Source organism: Chlorocebus sabaeus, chromosome 12 (assembly GCF_047675955.1).
Source record: "Chlorocebus sabaeus isolate Y175 chromosome 12, mChlSab1.0.hap1, whole genome shotgun sequence".
NCBI lineage: Eukaryota > Metazoa > Chordata > Mammalia > Primates > Cercopithecidae > Chlorocebus > Chlorocebus sabaeus.
Window position 1 is genome coordinate 56,662,054 of NC_132915.1, and position 15,914 is coordinate 56,677,967.

Genomic DNA, 15,914 nt, shown 5'->3' on the forward strand with positions numbered 1-15,914 from the left:
CACCGTGGGGTTTTACCTCCAGCCCAGGGCCCGGTCGGTTCCCTTCGCCGGGTCAGCTGCAGCCAGCGCGAGAGGAAAATGGTGAGCTCGGGGCAGGTGGGGCGTCGCTTCCCAATCCACTCAAGGGACTCTGCGGCCGGTGCGCGCGGTCCCAGCGAGCCAACCGGCGGACGGGCGAGCGCCTGGCTCCAGCTGCAGCCGCCGCCGCTCCGGAGCAGCCCCCACATGCACCCAGCGCGCCGCGCAGCCGGCCGGGGCTCGACCGTCTCGCGGGGACGCCGAGCGGGGACCCCTGGCGGCCGCCTGCGGAATGGCAGCTCCGTGGGGAGAAAAGTCGTCTTTGGGATCATCTTCCCTCCGGAAAGAGATGGGACATGACCAGTCTAAGGGGGCTTCCAGCTTTGCAGAAAAGACACTGACTCTCGGGCCAGGGCAGTGAAGAAGGAGTCAGATCAGAAAGGATGATCTGTGGGTCTACCACGGCCACTTTCAAGGCACCTAGAGAGGGGGAAACGGTTTGCCTTCCCCAGAATTTTCTGATTGTTTAAAGATACCATGAACTGCCTGACACAGAGCGGAGCATCAATCATTGGAAAATACTCGGATTCTAGCGGATTTACTAGAACACACTGGGAGTCATGGATGAACATGGATTTTAAAGTCCAACCCACAGCCCGCCACTCTCTACTTGTGTGGTCTTGGTCTGTCTACAACCTTAAAGCCTCGGTATTCTCCTCCGTAAATTGGCGGGGAGCAATATCACACTTGCAGGGTGATGGTTACGGGTAAACTACATTTAAAACGTTTTTATAGTTCATAGTAACAGTAATCAAATATGAGCTTCCTGCCTTCTGCAGAAAAAGAATTGGGTCTTTCACATTTTTCTATTCCCCATATGATCACATCTTAGTGCATATTGGTTGAAGTGTACCAAATGACGAAGTACTGCATGTTACCATTCTTACTACAAAGACGTGTGGAAATACATTAAGTAGAAATTAAGATATATGGAGAAAACATCCCTCCTCCAAAAGAGGTTTCTGCAACTAACTATGAAGTGAGAACTTCTAAAATCACTTAAATCTTTTGCAATATCAAGTCATCTCAGATATTGTAAGAAACATTTAATAAATAGTCATGACTTAGTGATATCAACCCTGGATTAAATGACTCTAATTCTGTGTCATTTGTGTAATGTAAAGATATCGATTGTGAATATGACTCAAATATGAGAAAACTGCCAGATACAAAAACATAGCCCCTAAGCAATATTTCTGTTCATCACCGAGGAATCTCATTTCCAAACTGCCCCAGTTTTTAAGAGGATGAACATCAGAGTCAGACAGACCCATAGTAGCTGAGTCTAACCTTTCTGAAGCTCTGTTACCTCATCTTATAAAATAAGGATAATACAGGTATTCAATGAAGGAATACATACAACATGCTTAGGGTAACACCTGTCACATGGTAAGTGCTCCAGCGTCACCACCTGTCATTCTTTCCAGCATACTTCTCACCCCACCCACATGTAGCCCCTCCCTCATGAGCTCAAGGGCCCCCATCATGTGTTATACACGCACAAGTTTCAGTGTCCCTTAAGATGTTATCTTCTGCAAATTAGGAACAGAAAGAATATTTTCAGGTAGTTTGGAATAGAATAAATAACATTCACATTCTTTGCCCAAGTCAGTACAGATTAATTTCCGTCATTTCCAACTTATGCTGTATACATTTCCCACAAGAGGAAAGTCATGCTAGTCTTCAGTAGCGTTTGAAAAAAAAAATTCCAAGAGGATTCTTTTGCCAAGCCACTTCATTACAGCTTCCCCTTAAAGGATACCAAAGGAGCACAGGGATATTGGAAAGATGTCGCCATAGCAACATTGAATAGACAGATGACAATAGAGTAAAAATGAAGAAAGCACATTTGCATAGTCATTAACGAACTTGGACCTACAGTCATATTGCTCTGGGCAGCAGTGCTCAGAGTTCAAGGGCTACTGAAAGTAAATTTGGCAAGAGGCTATTTCTGTTTATTTTGGCTAAGTCTGACTACCCAGTTCATTGTGCTCATGTGTGTGCTAATTGTAATTGTTGCAGGCAGTTCACTAACAAACAGCAGACATCCTCAAGAGTCCTTTCTTTCATCCTAAGCAATGTGAGTTCACAAATCTAAATGTGTACCTAATAAATCTTCAATAGTAAAGCATACTTCCTCCTTACCTGCTTCTGTTTTGTTTTCAAAACGTTAAATAGTCACAGGTATAGAGAAATTGCCTCAATGCTTATGGGAACTTCTGTAATAACTTATGTTAATTAACTCTGGGTACTGAAAAGAAACAAATGTGCATGGCTTCCCCTAAGCACTGAGGTAATGGCAATTCAAATAATAGCAAGTTTATATATGCGATATATATATAGATTTATAGATATATAAATATTTCTTATATATAGATATATAAGACATCATATATATATACATTTTAGAGATCATATCTATCTTTTAAGCAATTTCAAACCATACAAGAATCCATATATGATCTTAAGGCATAATTTCTGCTAGCATACTTCTCAGCATTTATAATGACACTAAATGTCTATAGTCATTTCCTCTGAAATGCACATTACATCAATCCCATTTTGTGAAAGTGGAACTAAGGCATAAAAAGGTCAGAGGTCGGGAGCTGGGAAGAATGTATGACAGTGTTCAAAGTTGTTTCAGTGACAGCTGAACAAGATAGTGTCATTTGGAATCATAATGGACAATTATCTTCTTTCTAGTCTATAGGAATAGAGTGAATGTTCTTTCCCAAGTTAAAAAAAAAAAAAATTATTGAAGAGAGACTATACTCTTTCTTCCTGCTCTTAGAATGTGTTTTGTTTACAGTGACCCAGTGCTCCTTCATATCTCTCTATTAGATGGTATTTTTTTCTTATTTAAAAATATCCATGTGGTTGAGGCTGCAGTGAGCTATGATTGCACCACTGCACTCTAACCTGGGCAACAATGAGACCCCATCTCAAAAAAAATAGTTTGTATCTTTAACAAGTGACCCTTCTTCTCAAGAGATGAGCCTGATGTTTCTGCTCTGGCTTAACATTAACCAGGTGTGGTACACTTGTGATCTGCCTCAGTACTCTGAGTAATGGGGAGGAGTTCTCTCACTATGAAACAGGTCAGCTTAGATATGATCCAAAAAGGGTTAGTTGCCAGGAGAACCAAAGTCTAACGGAGTCACATCTACAAGCCTGGACCCCGACATTAATCCTACAGTGAGACTTTAGCACCTTTCACAAATGGAAAAATCAGGCCACTGTGTGCTCAATGGGTTTGGAATGTTGTGCTTTCAAAGCAATTGATACAGAAAGGCATAGAAAGATCGAGAAGAGGCTAGTGAGTCTTGGATGCTTCGAACGTGATATAACGCCCCTTTCTCTTCTAAATAGTAAAATAATGAAGATCTCAAATAGACTTTCTCTCTTTGAGAAACACAGCTTTACTGCTTTTGCGATCAATGCCCTTGCCCTCACCAACAAATCAGTCATTAATTCCCAACGGCCTAGCTTTGCAAATACAGAAAAAAAGGTTTTTGTATCTCCTTAGCTCTCTTTGAATGTCTGTGGGAAAGAAATGAAGGAAGTAAACTTTTCTACTGCCAGACTGAAGGTAGTTTTTGATAAACTTGGAACCTCTCCAAACCACCCCCTACCCTCCTGGCATAGAAAATAAACAAGATTTTTCCCTTTACATCATAATTAAGGCAAGAGACAAAAATGAAGGTATCATCCAACCTGATATTCTTTAGCCTCTAGCTGTTCTACCTACACAGAACTATTTTCTCAAGATTCCAATTAGGTTTGATATACTGTTCAATATTAATTTCCTCTCAAGAAGCTACTTCACCATTTGGAAAGCCCCTTGGGTTGAATAATTATTGAATTTCTAAATGGCCTCTGGCTAGCCTCAATTGCATTAGTGTTTCGTGTCCAGTAAGTAATATGAAAGAGGCTTGCCTTGGGTATTTAACAGCCCCTAATGATGCTTTTCAGAGGGAAAAAAATCCTTCTGAAAAGATTTTTGGAAAAGTTTCAGTTAATTTTTCCCTAAGTCTTGTCTAATGCTCAACAGAGTTTCTGTAGAAATGAATAGATAACTTCCTTCCTTCATTTTTCCCTTCCTTTTTTCTTTCTTTTATCCTGCCCTCTTCCCTCTTTCTTTCTTTCTCTTCTCTTCTTTGTTAGAGGATTTCTGACGGCTAAGTAACTTATCAAGGTTTCTATCCAGTGTCCCAGAAGAACAATTCTTCTTTTTAATAAAATGAATTACATTTTCATTCTCTTTCATTGTCTTTTTGTTTTCCTGTGTTCTTTTTGGTTTCTTTCAGCACACGATAAACGATGTTTTCATTTGAAATTGCTTCTCACTACTGCTCAGATGGTCAGCATGAGAAGTCAAAAGGAAAGCATACACACTGGTAAGAGAATCAGGGTGTGGAAAAGGGTCTCTAAGACCCCAACCCCCGAGAAGGAGATGGAGACCCAAACATGCCAGTCACCAGTTTGAGGCTCATAGCTTGTTAGTGTAGAGCCAGATTTTGTACTTGTAGTTTGAGGAGCACAACTTGTTAGAATCCAGATCTCATGGCTTTTAATCCAGAAATATTTCTTGGTTTGGGAGATGTTTTTCATTGTTGCTGTTGGCCAGTAATTATGGTACTCTGGTGAAAAGACTGTTTTATAGGTCAGTTATTTGGAAAGGCCATTTTCCGTTTGTTTGTTACTGAATAGATGTGCTTGCCTTGTTCATTTGGCAATGCCCTGAGCTCCTCAATCTCTCAGTCCCTTCTTTTAGAAACGATGGTTTGCCTACAGGATGCCAGGTGCTTTTCTCAGGGCCTTGCTCCTGTTATATTTGATTTCTCTGTCAACCTTTTTACACTACTACATACACCCAGAGTGAGAGAAAAAAAGGGAGAAGAGAAAGAAAGCAAAAGGAAACAAGAAAAGGAAGTTGAAAGCAAAAGAAGAAAGAAGGAAGGAAGGGAGGGTGAAAAGAAGGTAAGGGAGGAAGGGAGGGAAGGTAAGGGAGGAAGGGAGGGATGTTGAAGATTACCAGTGGTATATACAGGAAAATTAATAAGATATCCTTTGTTAAATTTGAATACTTCCAGTCATGTCTATTATTAAGGAATCCAAAAGTGATTAAAAGCAATCTCCTTTCCTTCTCCTCTGCTCTCCCTACTCCTACCCTACTATCCCCCAGGTTATACTTCACAGCATCTTCTTGGATGATGACATAGAAGTCTGGCATTATGTTTCTTTAAAATTTTTCTGCCTTTTGTGGGGTTTGTTTGCCAACCACCCCTCTTATCCTACCTGCAATTTCCTCATTCCTTGTTTTATTTTTGGAAGAATACACCTACCTGGACACTCATTTCTTTTTTACCTTCCAAGTAGTCTAGTTGAAATGTGTTGACCTTGACCCCTATTGGCAGAACTGCTCAGCTGACCCATCGACTCTTGAGAAATAATAAGTAGTTGTAGTTTTAAGGTGCTACATTTTGGAGTGATTTGTTATGTAGTTTTGTTGTGGCAATAAATAACTGATACAGATAATGTGGTGGTCTTGATGAATACAAGAGTGCCTGGCCCATAAGTAGCCACTCGATAAATGTTGGACTGGAACGAAGTGGCAAATGGAGTAAATTAATATTCATCAATAGGGGCTTAATTAAATATGTTGTGACATAGCCTAACAATGGAACACAATGCAGGTATTAAAAACAGTGAATAAAAATTCAACGAGTTGATGGCTTAGGATTTGTGCATTTGTCTGTCTGTGTATGATATTACATATCAGTAAAGAAAGCCTGTATACAAAGCACGAGGTATCATATGATACCCTTTTAATATTAAAAAATCTACATTGTATATATTCATAGGAAAGTACCTGGAAGTATATATACCAAGATGTTGACAATGGTTCTCTAGGTAGACTCATAACAGGTAATTTAAAATTTTTTCTATACTTCTTTATTCGAAAACATTCAACTTTATTTTTTATAATAACAAAAGAGTAAGGTGATAAGATACTTTTTTCCTGAGTCCAGGACACATGGGGTGAGCTACCCTGATATGACATTTTCTCTTTCTCTCCCCAAAGCACACTGAAGATCTTGAAGGGCACACAGAGAGAGGGAAGGCAACAGAGGCAGGCTTTGTTGGACACCAAATGAATGTACTGAGCCATTGTTCCAAGACAGCTCTGTATTTTGAAGCTCAGCATGGGCCAGATTCAACCACCAGATGAAATATGTGATTCTTCTGGCATTGTCAGAAGTGGCAAATGGATTCTCTCCTCCTAAATGTGGTGTGACTGTGGGGCCCTATCAAAGTGACTCTCCCATCAACCAAAGGTAGCAAGTAATGGCACACTTGCCATGACCTCTACTGTCTGCTTTCTGTGTCGCTGCCTCAATCATGCCCCTCCTCTTGCCTTGTCTTGGTGAAGAGTGCCTGGCCAGCAGCCCTGCCTACCTCTCTCTTCTGGCCCTAGCACCTTGCCCCAGCCCATGTGGTTCCAGCAGGCTCCACTTCAAGGGACCCACCCTCTAGGGCACAATGTAGATTCATGATCCAAGCATCGCCAACCAGAGGGCTTCTTCTCCGAGAATTTATACACAGACCCTGAGGTCAGCAAGCAAGAATGAAATAAGCCAGAGTTCTCTGCAGCCATCCCCTTTTCACCTCTCTCAATTATGGATGAACTTATCTGTAAAATGGGAAAAAGAAACAACAAGAGAAGCACAGCTGAGAGAAACACCAAAAGAAAGAGTTGAAGACATTGTTTGAATTCCTGCATCCAGTAGTGTCCAAAGCCAGTGCCAACCCTGGAATTCCTAGCTACAAGAGCCAATGGAGTCCCTTTTGCTTTAGTTTGAGGTGGGCTCCTGTCACTTGCCACAGAAACTAGGAGAAAGCACAGTGTCTGTGCTGCAGCGAGGGAGGGCTAAAGTCCTCAGGGACAACCAATAAAGCATGAGAGCCAATGAATAAATACTTGAGGTGAGCAATTACAGCAGGCATTCTTTACATTTCTTAGAGATCCAAGCAAAATGTATCCCCAGTGGCCTGAAGTGGTCATATATATTATTATTATTAATTAATATAGTTAATAACCTGTAGGCAGCTCAGAAAAAATCTCAGAGTCATTAAGTGTTAAAGGACATTTGAGACCTTTGCCTCAGCATCTAGTGCAGCTCCAGATATGCACAGCATGGAGGGCAGGAAACTAACATTTGGTGAGCACCTACTATGGGTTAGGACCTGTGCTGGACATTTTCACATATTTATTCCTCCCCATGATCTTGGATGATGGGTATTAACTCTCATTTTGGAGATTGGGAAACTTGCCTAAGGTTCATACAGAGCTTCTTTGGCACTCTCCATCATGACCGTTCCCTTGCATCCATCCCCTCTGTTAAGAACTGAGATTAGCATTTAGGAAGTTATAGCTGGTGCAGCAGACACCTTAGATGCCCTGTGTCACATCTCTTGACATATCTCTGATTTCAGTGCACTTATGACGTGGCCTCTTTCCTAGATCTCAAGCATGCAGCAGCCATCATTTCACTATCTGCCGCGGGACTGTTTCCACAGAGGCAGGAGCTTGCTCAGCCTAGGAGAAAGCACAGTGTCTGTGCTGCAGTGAGGGAGGGCTAAAGTCCTCAGGGACAACCAATGGAGCATGGGAGTCAATGAATAAATACTTGAGGAGAGCAATTACGGGACGCATTCTTTACATTTCCTAGAGAGCCAAGCAAAATTTAGCCCTAGTTGTCTGAAATGGCCAATTGCCAAATTCATCTTTATATTGACTTTTCCTTCTTCGCGTTGCAGGCTGACTGATCTCTCATTCTCATTTCCTGGAATCACCTCCCAAATAAACTACCTGCATACTAGTCCTTGTCTCAGGCTCTGACAGTGGGGGATTCCAAACTGGAAATGAAGACCATCTTGTGTACTAACTAGTGAAGGAAAAGGTTACTGTTTTGAAATCTGTAAGAAAATAAGCTCAGCTTAAACCAGCGAGAGGCCTTGAAACAGAGTGAGCAATTCCAAGCTAGGAACTGTATTAAGAAATAGTCTCTTAAATAGAACCCCTTTGGGAAAATATACTTAAAGTCTATAACTTAAACATGCCTGAAAGGAAATACATCGATATTAATTATTATAATTCAATATATATTATTATATTATATTAATCATTCTTCTCTTCTGAGTAAATTTTCAATGGACATTCCCCAGATCTTCCTCACTTCTCTTATCTATGTCTTGATCTGCCCCCTGGGGAATTATAATTCTTGTCACTGTAGTTAATAATCTTTTTTTTTTTTTTTCTTCTGTGACTCAAATTAGGTAGAAGATACTTTAGCCTTCACTCTCTGCTTGGAAGGCAGCACAGTATGGTAGTTCAGAGTATGGTATGGGCAACAAAAGGAGGTCAAATTCTAGTCATCTGGGTCACTTGGTCTGTCACCCAGGTTTTGCTATGGAAACAACTGCTTGTGATCGTTAATTTTTAAATGTTGACTAGGCTAAGGGATACTGAGATAGCTGGTAAAACATTATTTCTGGATGTGTCTGTGAAGATGTTTCTGGAAGAGATTAGCAGACTGAGTATAGAAGATCCACCTTACCAATGTGGGAGGGCATCACCCAGTCCACTGAGGGCCCAGACAGGACAAAAAGGCAGAAGAAAAGTGAATTTGCCCTCTCTTCTGGTGCTGAGACATCCACCTTCTGGCTGGCCTTTGAACTTCAGGACTCATACTACCCTAGCACACCCACCCTCCCAATCCCCCATCCCATTTCTCAGGCCTTCAGGCTTGGGCTGAATCATACCACTGGCTCCCCTAGTTCTCCAGCTCAAAGACAGCAAACTGGGGGGACTACTCAGCTTCCATAACCATATGAGCCAATTCCCATAATGAATACCACTCCCCCACTCTGTTTCTCTGGAGAACCATGATTAATGATTAATACAACTCCAAAACTTAGTGGCTTAAAACTGCAAAGATTAATGCATGGCTTATGCAACATGTACATCTTGATGGGGGTGGGAAAGGGGGCTCTGCCCATAGCTCCCACAGTAGGACCTAGCCTGCAGAGTGCCACTATCTGGAACGTTAGTGGACACTGTGGCAGAGTAAAAAGGAGGCAAAGCTCATGCAAAGTCTTCCATCTGAAAGTGACATATGCTGCTTGTTCATGTTTCATTGACCAAAGAGAGTCATGTGGTCATGCACAAGTTTCACTGAAAGGGAAAGGGCAATCTGCCTTGCAGATAAGAAAGGAGAAAAAAAAGGGGAGATTTTGAAAAACGTCTATCCAATTTGGACAATCATTTAACCTATGCTTCAGTGTTCTCATCACATATTGTGGGGATATCCACTTTACAAGGTTATTATGAGGGTTAAATGTGAAACTGTAAAGTACCTGGCACATAGCCATTACTCAATAAATGCTATTTTGACAGTGATACTTTGTTTACCTGAAATATAATATTAAGATTTACTCCAATCTTTCCTACATCTCTGGGAGTAAAAAACTCTTGAAACTTTTTCCAGAGGTTGCATTTTCCGGTCTTTAAAAATGAGTCCAGTGCCTTTTTCCCGAATTTTTCCAAATTCTGACCATCCTCAGATATGGGTTCTAGCTTAGTGCTCCTCACACAGAAAGGTTCTAGTAAGGAATTAGAAAATACTTTCTGCTTTAAAGAAGAGCTACACAAATATTAAATGAGAATAATTATATTTATTATTTACAGCAAATATTCTAGTAGTCAGAAAAACTCAGCATAAGTTCATTAGAACAGTATGGGCCACATTAGAAAGAACATATTATCAGTATGTTTGAAAAACTAGGACTGGGTACAAAGTTACAATGATAGTATGGGCTCAGTTGGCCAAGTATGTTATTACAGTTTCAATGGAACCATTATCTTGTCAACAGAACACACAGTGAAACCTGCAGGGGCTTCCTCTGGCTTCATGACAGTGAGTAAACTCTGGCTTTCCCTAGGGAAGGCAGGGGCCTGGTAGGGTCTCAGCAAGAGCCTGAGGCATAGATTGTGCCCATCCTCCCCTTCTCCCTCCACTCATCCCAGTTTTTGGTTTAGAAAGCCAGCATTTTGAATATGTAGTCACAAGACTTTCTCGTTGTCCTTAGGTTGGGTTGCTGCACACCCCCCCCGCCCTCCTTGTTCCCATATGAAGGTCATTGACCCCTAGTTTTATAAGGTGTTTATTCTTGCAGAATTTGGACCAGGGACTCTTTCTGTTCAGCAAATGATTCAGTGCATGTGGACCCTGGGGTTGTTTACATTTTCAGGAACTGCTATTGCGAAACTAAAAAGGTTTATTTTACGTAGTGGGGTTGCTTTTGCCAGATGAATTCATTTGCTCAAGTTATTTTTAAAATGTGCTTTCCCTTAGCTCCTTAGAGAAGCTCTGGTCTCTTCTTGCTTGTGTGGGTCTAGGCCAGGGGGGAAAAAAACAATGCTGAGGCTATTAATGGAAGCCAGAGAAAATGTCTAGCCAAGGTGGATCAAAGAAGGTTCTCAGTTTTGACCCAAAACCCTTTAACTTCCTGAATGCTGGGCTAGCATACAAACTGGTCCTGGCTGCAGCAGCTTAAATGGCTCATGTGCCTAGAACCAGGAAGACCATGCATATGAGTTTCAAACTGCTCCTACAGGTATGTGTGGAAGGGGGACCCCTACGACTGAGTATTCATCCGGAAGAAACTTCCCCGGCTGCCAGTTGGAAGCACCACAGTCCAGCAGCAGTGAGACTGCTGGAGGCAGGCAGATCGCACAGCACAAACCCTCTACCTCATCGGGGTCAAGTGGCCTGAAATGATTCATCAAGCTGCTTTGCAAACATTTTATTTAACAATTGATATTTAGAAATAATTTTTTATGACGCAGTTTCTTCTCTTTTGGAGGTATCAGAGACCCCTTTGAGTATCGGAGGAAGGCTATGGAGAAATATCTGATGAAGTCTGTGGGAAAAAAACTGCCATCCAGAAAAATGTATATATGCAAGCTGTTCCTTAAAATGTAAGTGGTATCATTGTGATGACATCCAAAAATTGTCAGGGAAGTCCATAAATCCCCTTGCTTCAGAATTTGGGGAAACTTTAAACCTCAGATTAATGGTATGTAGATACTATTCATTCATTCAGAGCTTACTGACTTCCTGTGTCATGGCAAGCACTATGTTGGAAGTTGGAAATACAATCATGTATAAGACAAGGACCCAGCCTTGTGGAGCTCACAGTCTAATGGGAGACAAAACAAACCCATAAAATGATGCATGATAATGAGTTAAGTGCTATGCTAAAACTGTAAGTGTAGAAGAAAACAAGAGCCCTAGTAGAGTGTAGTTAATTCAATATATATTTAATAAATGCATTATGTGCCAGGCAGTTGGGAATAAGCTGGTGCACAGACAAGATCCCTATCCCATGGAGCTTAAAGTCTGGAATACTCTCAACTCAAAGTTCGAGGAGAGACCTGGAAGAACATGATGCCCGCCTAAGGTGAATCCTGACTGACAAAGTTCATCCAGGTGAAGTGGGTAAGCGTACTGCATGTAGTGGGAGCAGCACGCACACAGGCCCAGTAAGAGCAAGGTCAGTCAGGGGGAACTACAAATACTTCATCAGGGCTCTTTGAAGGCAGGAGCAGTGAGACACAAAGGTGGAGAGGTGTGCTGGGGGCAGATCCCCAAGGCTCCTGTGCTTCACCACGGATTGTGGGTTGAAGATTGTCAATGAGGGCTTTTTAAGGCAAGTCAGGAGTTTCATATTAAAAAGATCACTGTACCATAAATGGAGAAAATTGGGCAAAGGGGAGGGGATGGCCAGTGGGTGAAATCATGGAGACTAGAACGAAGGAAGCTGTTGAATTAATCTGGATAAGAAATGATAAGGTCCTAATAGTGGCAGTGGAGATGGAGTAAAGTGGATGATGGGAAAAATGGGATGAGGCCTCTGGAGAGTAGCTCACAGGCAATTTTTTTCATTCCCTACAATGACATTTGCCTAAGGCAACACACTCTGCTACTTGCAATGAGACGGGCTCAAGCTAAGAAAATAATCTTGTTACTGACATGGTATCACTGGGAATCATGGCTGTAAAATTGTAGTTTAATAATCAAATTTTGGAATTCTACATTTAATTGCTTAATGGTGAGGATTTTGACAGCAATAATACTGATAATAGCTGTAACCCAATTTTATTGTGCACTTACTCTGTGCCAGTTACTGTTCCAAGCATTCTGAATTTATTAACTCACTTAATCTTCAAGTGATTCTATCGGGTAGGTTCTATTCTTACTCTTAAAGAATAGATGAGGACACTGAGGCAGCACGAGATGTTAAATACCTTGTCTAAGGTCACAAAGCTAGGAAGTAAGAAAATAAGGATTTGAGCCTTGGAAATCTGGTTCTAGGACCCAAACTTCCAAAAATTCTACTACCAATTTATAATGACAAACATAAATGATGGTCCTTCTCCATAAAACTCAATATGAGCATTAAAATCGACTTTTTACCATTTGTTATGAACACTCTGAACAATCACAATAAAAAGTAGTGTGGAGACACTATTCACATCTCTAAAAACATCTTAGGAGGGATACATGAAGCAAAATGCTGGGTGTGAGTGTTTTTGCAGGTTCAGGCTCCAAAGAACAAAAAAGCAGAAAAAACAAACAATGGTGTTTTCAAACAATGAATGTTGTTTTCCTTTAGCCATAAGGGAATTTTAAAACTTGACAAACCCATTCAGCTTTCAAAGCATTCCACATTCCCCACCCACAAGCAAATGCCAGAAGGTGCCAGTTTGAGCCAACTCAGCTCAGGAATGACTTTCTAAATACTGGATCGGATTTCTTGAATGTCCGTACTCCACAGACGGATACTTACTATTGTCCTAATTGGTCTCATGAAAAGTACTTAGCAATTTATCAAGCAATTAATTTAACAAAAACATTTCAGCAAGAAATGAGATGGTGTGGCACAAATGCAGAAACAGAAATTTCAAAAGATTGAAATTTATTACTTCAAAAAGATTGAAAAATTGCTGCCTAAAATCTTTTAACTTTAGAGCTAGGTTGTGCATAGGCTTAATTTTTAATGAATTAATTTTTAATTCATTAACTTTTAATGAATAATCTTCTGGAAAAATAAGATTTGATTATATAAAGAAAGCAATTTCTTTGATTTGCAGGAAATAATTCTTTTGGGGTAAAACAAATAAATTAGTGTACTCATTACATCCATCCAGCTAACATTTACTGGAATCATGCCGTGTGCCCAGCACCATGCTAGGCACTGAGATACAAAAATGAAAAAGACAAGAATCTTGTTCTTTAGCCTACGTGGGTAGATAGATAAGCAAAGGAATAGTGTAATAAATACAACAAAAGAAATATGTACTAGCTAGACCTGTGGGAAGAAAGGTTACAAAGATCAACAGAAACTGTGTGCTAGAATTTTGGACCTAATTCTGTAAGAGTTGGAGAGTCATTAAACAGAAGTGATCGTTAGATTTAATTTTAGAAGGATCATGCTGTTATCAACGTGAAGAATGGGCTGTGGTAGGCAAACATCAAAGGCAGATTCTGTTCCACTCTTCATAAAAATCGTCCCATAGCACTCTGATACCCTTTTTGCTCTCTAATCCATTTCTCCTTTTCCCCCAAATACAGATAATTTAGAAATTATTTAATCTTTTAAAAGCATTGTTTTCCAAGTTTTTGAGGTTTTCCCAGATATTTGTTATTGGTTAATAATTTAATTCCATTGTGGTCAGAGAACATATTTTCTATGACTTGAATCCTTTTAAATTTATCAAGATTTGTTTTACGGCTCAAAATACAGTCTATCTTGGTACATGTTTCATGTACTCTTAGAAAGAATGTGTCATTTATTGTTGGGGACTGCTGTGCTCTACAAATGTCATTTAGGTCAAGTTGGTTGATAGTTTTGCTCTAATCATCTATATCCTTACTGATTTTGTGTATTCTTGTTCTACTAAACATTGAGAGGATATTAAAATCTCTAAACATAATTGTGGATTTGTCTACTTCTTATAGTTCTATCAGTTTTTGCTTCATGTATTTTGATGCAGTTATGAGGTGAAAAAACATTTAGGATTGTTATATCCTTTTGTTGAACTGACTCTTTTATCATTATGAAATGATCATTTTTACCCTGGTAATATTCTTTGCTCTGAAATCTATTTTGTTTCATATTGTCACTCCAGCCTTCTTCTGATTTTCAATATGATGTATCTTTTCTCCATCCTTTTACTTTTAATCTGTTTGTCCTTTATTTTTAAGGTGTGTTTCCTGTTGGCAGTATTTGGTTGGGTCTTGCTTTTTTATCTGATCTGAAATTCTGACTTTTTAAGGACATTTCTAAAATCAAAAAATAAAAGTTGTATATATTTATAGCATACAACATGATGTTCTGAAGTATGCATTGTGAAATGACTGAAGTTAATTAACATACACATTACCTCACATATGTATTTGTAGTGAGAACACTTAAAAGATACTATTAGCAATTTTCAAGTGTACAATACATGTTGTTGGTTATAGTCACATTGCACAATAGGTCTCTTGAGCTTATTCCTCCTATCTAACTGAATAAGTTGTACAACAGATCTCTTGAACTTATTCCTCCTATCTAACTTTGACCAACATCTTCCCAGCCCACTGCCTCTCCCCAGCACCTGGTAAGCATGTTTTTACTCTCCGCTTCTATGAGTTCCAGGTTTTTCAATTCTGCATGTAAGTGAGATCATGTGGCATTAACAAGCTCTAACTTTTGGCCGGGCGCGGTGGCTCAAGCCTGTAATCCCAGCACTTTGGGAGGCCGAGACAGGTGGATCACGAGGTCAGGAGATCGAGACCATCCTTGCTAACATGGTGAAACCCCGTCTCTACTAAAAAATACAAAAAAAAAAACTAGCCGGGCGACGTAGCAGGCGCCTATAGTCCCAGCTACTCGGGAGGCTGAGGCAGGAGAATGGCGTGAACCCGGGAGGCAGAGCTTGCAGTGAGCTGAGATCCGGCCACTGCACTCCAGCCTGGGCGACAGAGCGAGACTCCGTCTCAAAAAAAAAAAAAAAAATCTCTAACTTTTAATTGGGGTGTTTTGAACATTTATATTTAAATATCTTTAAAAGATAATTGACTGTTTAAGTAAAAAAATGACAATAAAGTGTGGAGTTTATAATGTATGTAGAAGTAAAAATGTAAGACCATAACAGCAAAAAGGCAACAACAGTAAGTTTCTTAAGCTATATGTCAAGTAGTATATAAACTCGTAAATTACAAAGAGGTATAACCCTAAAACAACCACTAAAATAAATCAGAGTTCTAGTTAATAAGACAACAGAGAAGACACAGTAAAATAAAAAAAATCCAAAAGAAAGGAGAAAACAAAAAGAACAAAGAGAAAACAGCAAGATGACAACTTTAACCTACCATGCCAATAATCATATTAAATGTTCTAAATGCCCCAATTACAAGCTAGAGATTGTCAGATTGGATGAAAAAGCATTTATGAAGCACTGGTCAGGTACTGAACTAACAATCTTATAAGGTCTCATTAAACCCACTGGTGAAGTACGTATTATCATTCCGTTTCAAATATTTACAGAATGAACCTTGCATAGGTTAAGTAACTTCTCCAAGCAGCACAGCAGGGATTCACACTTGGGCTCTGAATAGTGCAAATAGACCTGTAAAACCTGCTTCCCTACTCTCCTTTCAATTCACCTAAACTGAGTACCAGTTACATGGAGTTAATAAGTTAGGAGCTGTGCCCATGGCAAT

General features: G+C 40.1%; 1 protein-coding gene across 3 annotated transcripts in view; it reads right to left on the bottom strand.

Moving 5' to 3' along the window:
- Positions 1 to 264, bottom strand: part of MOB3B (MOB kinase activator 3B) — a 230,853-nt gene extending 230,589 nt beyond the window's left edge. Inside the window, exon 1 of one of the 3 annotated variants that reach the window (XM_073021703.1) lies at positions 4 to 225. The gene's annotated coding sequence lies outside the window, so the exon portion shown is untranslated. Of the gene's footprint in view, positions 1 to 3 lie in introns of all 3 variants that reach the window. The other 2 variants (XM_073021701.1, XM_073021704.1) reach the window with 2 other exon arrangements.
- Between the last annotated feature and the right edge of the window lie 15,650 nt (positions 265 to 15,914).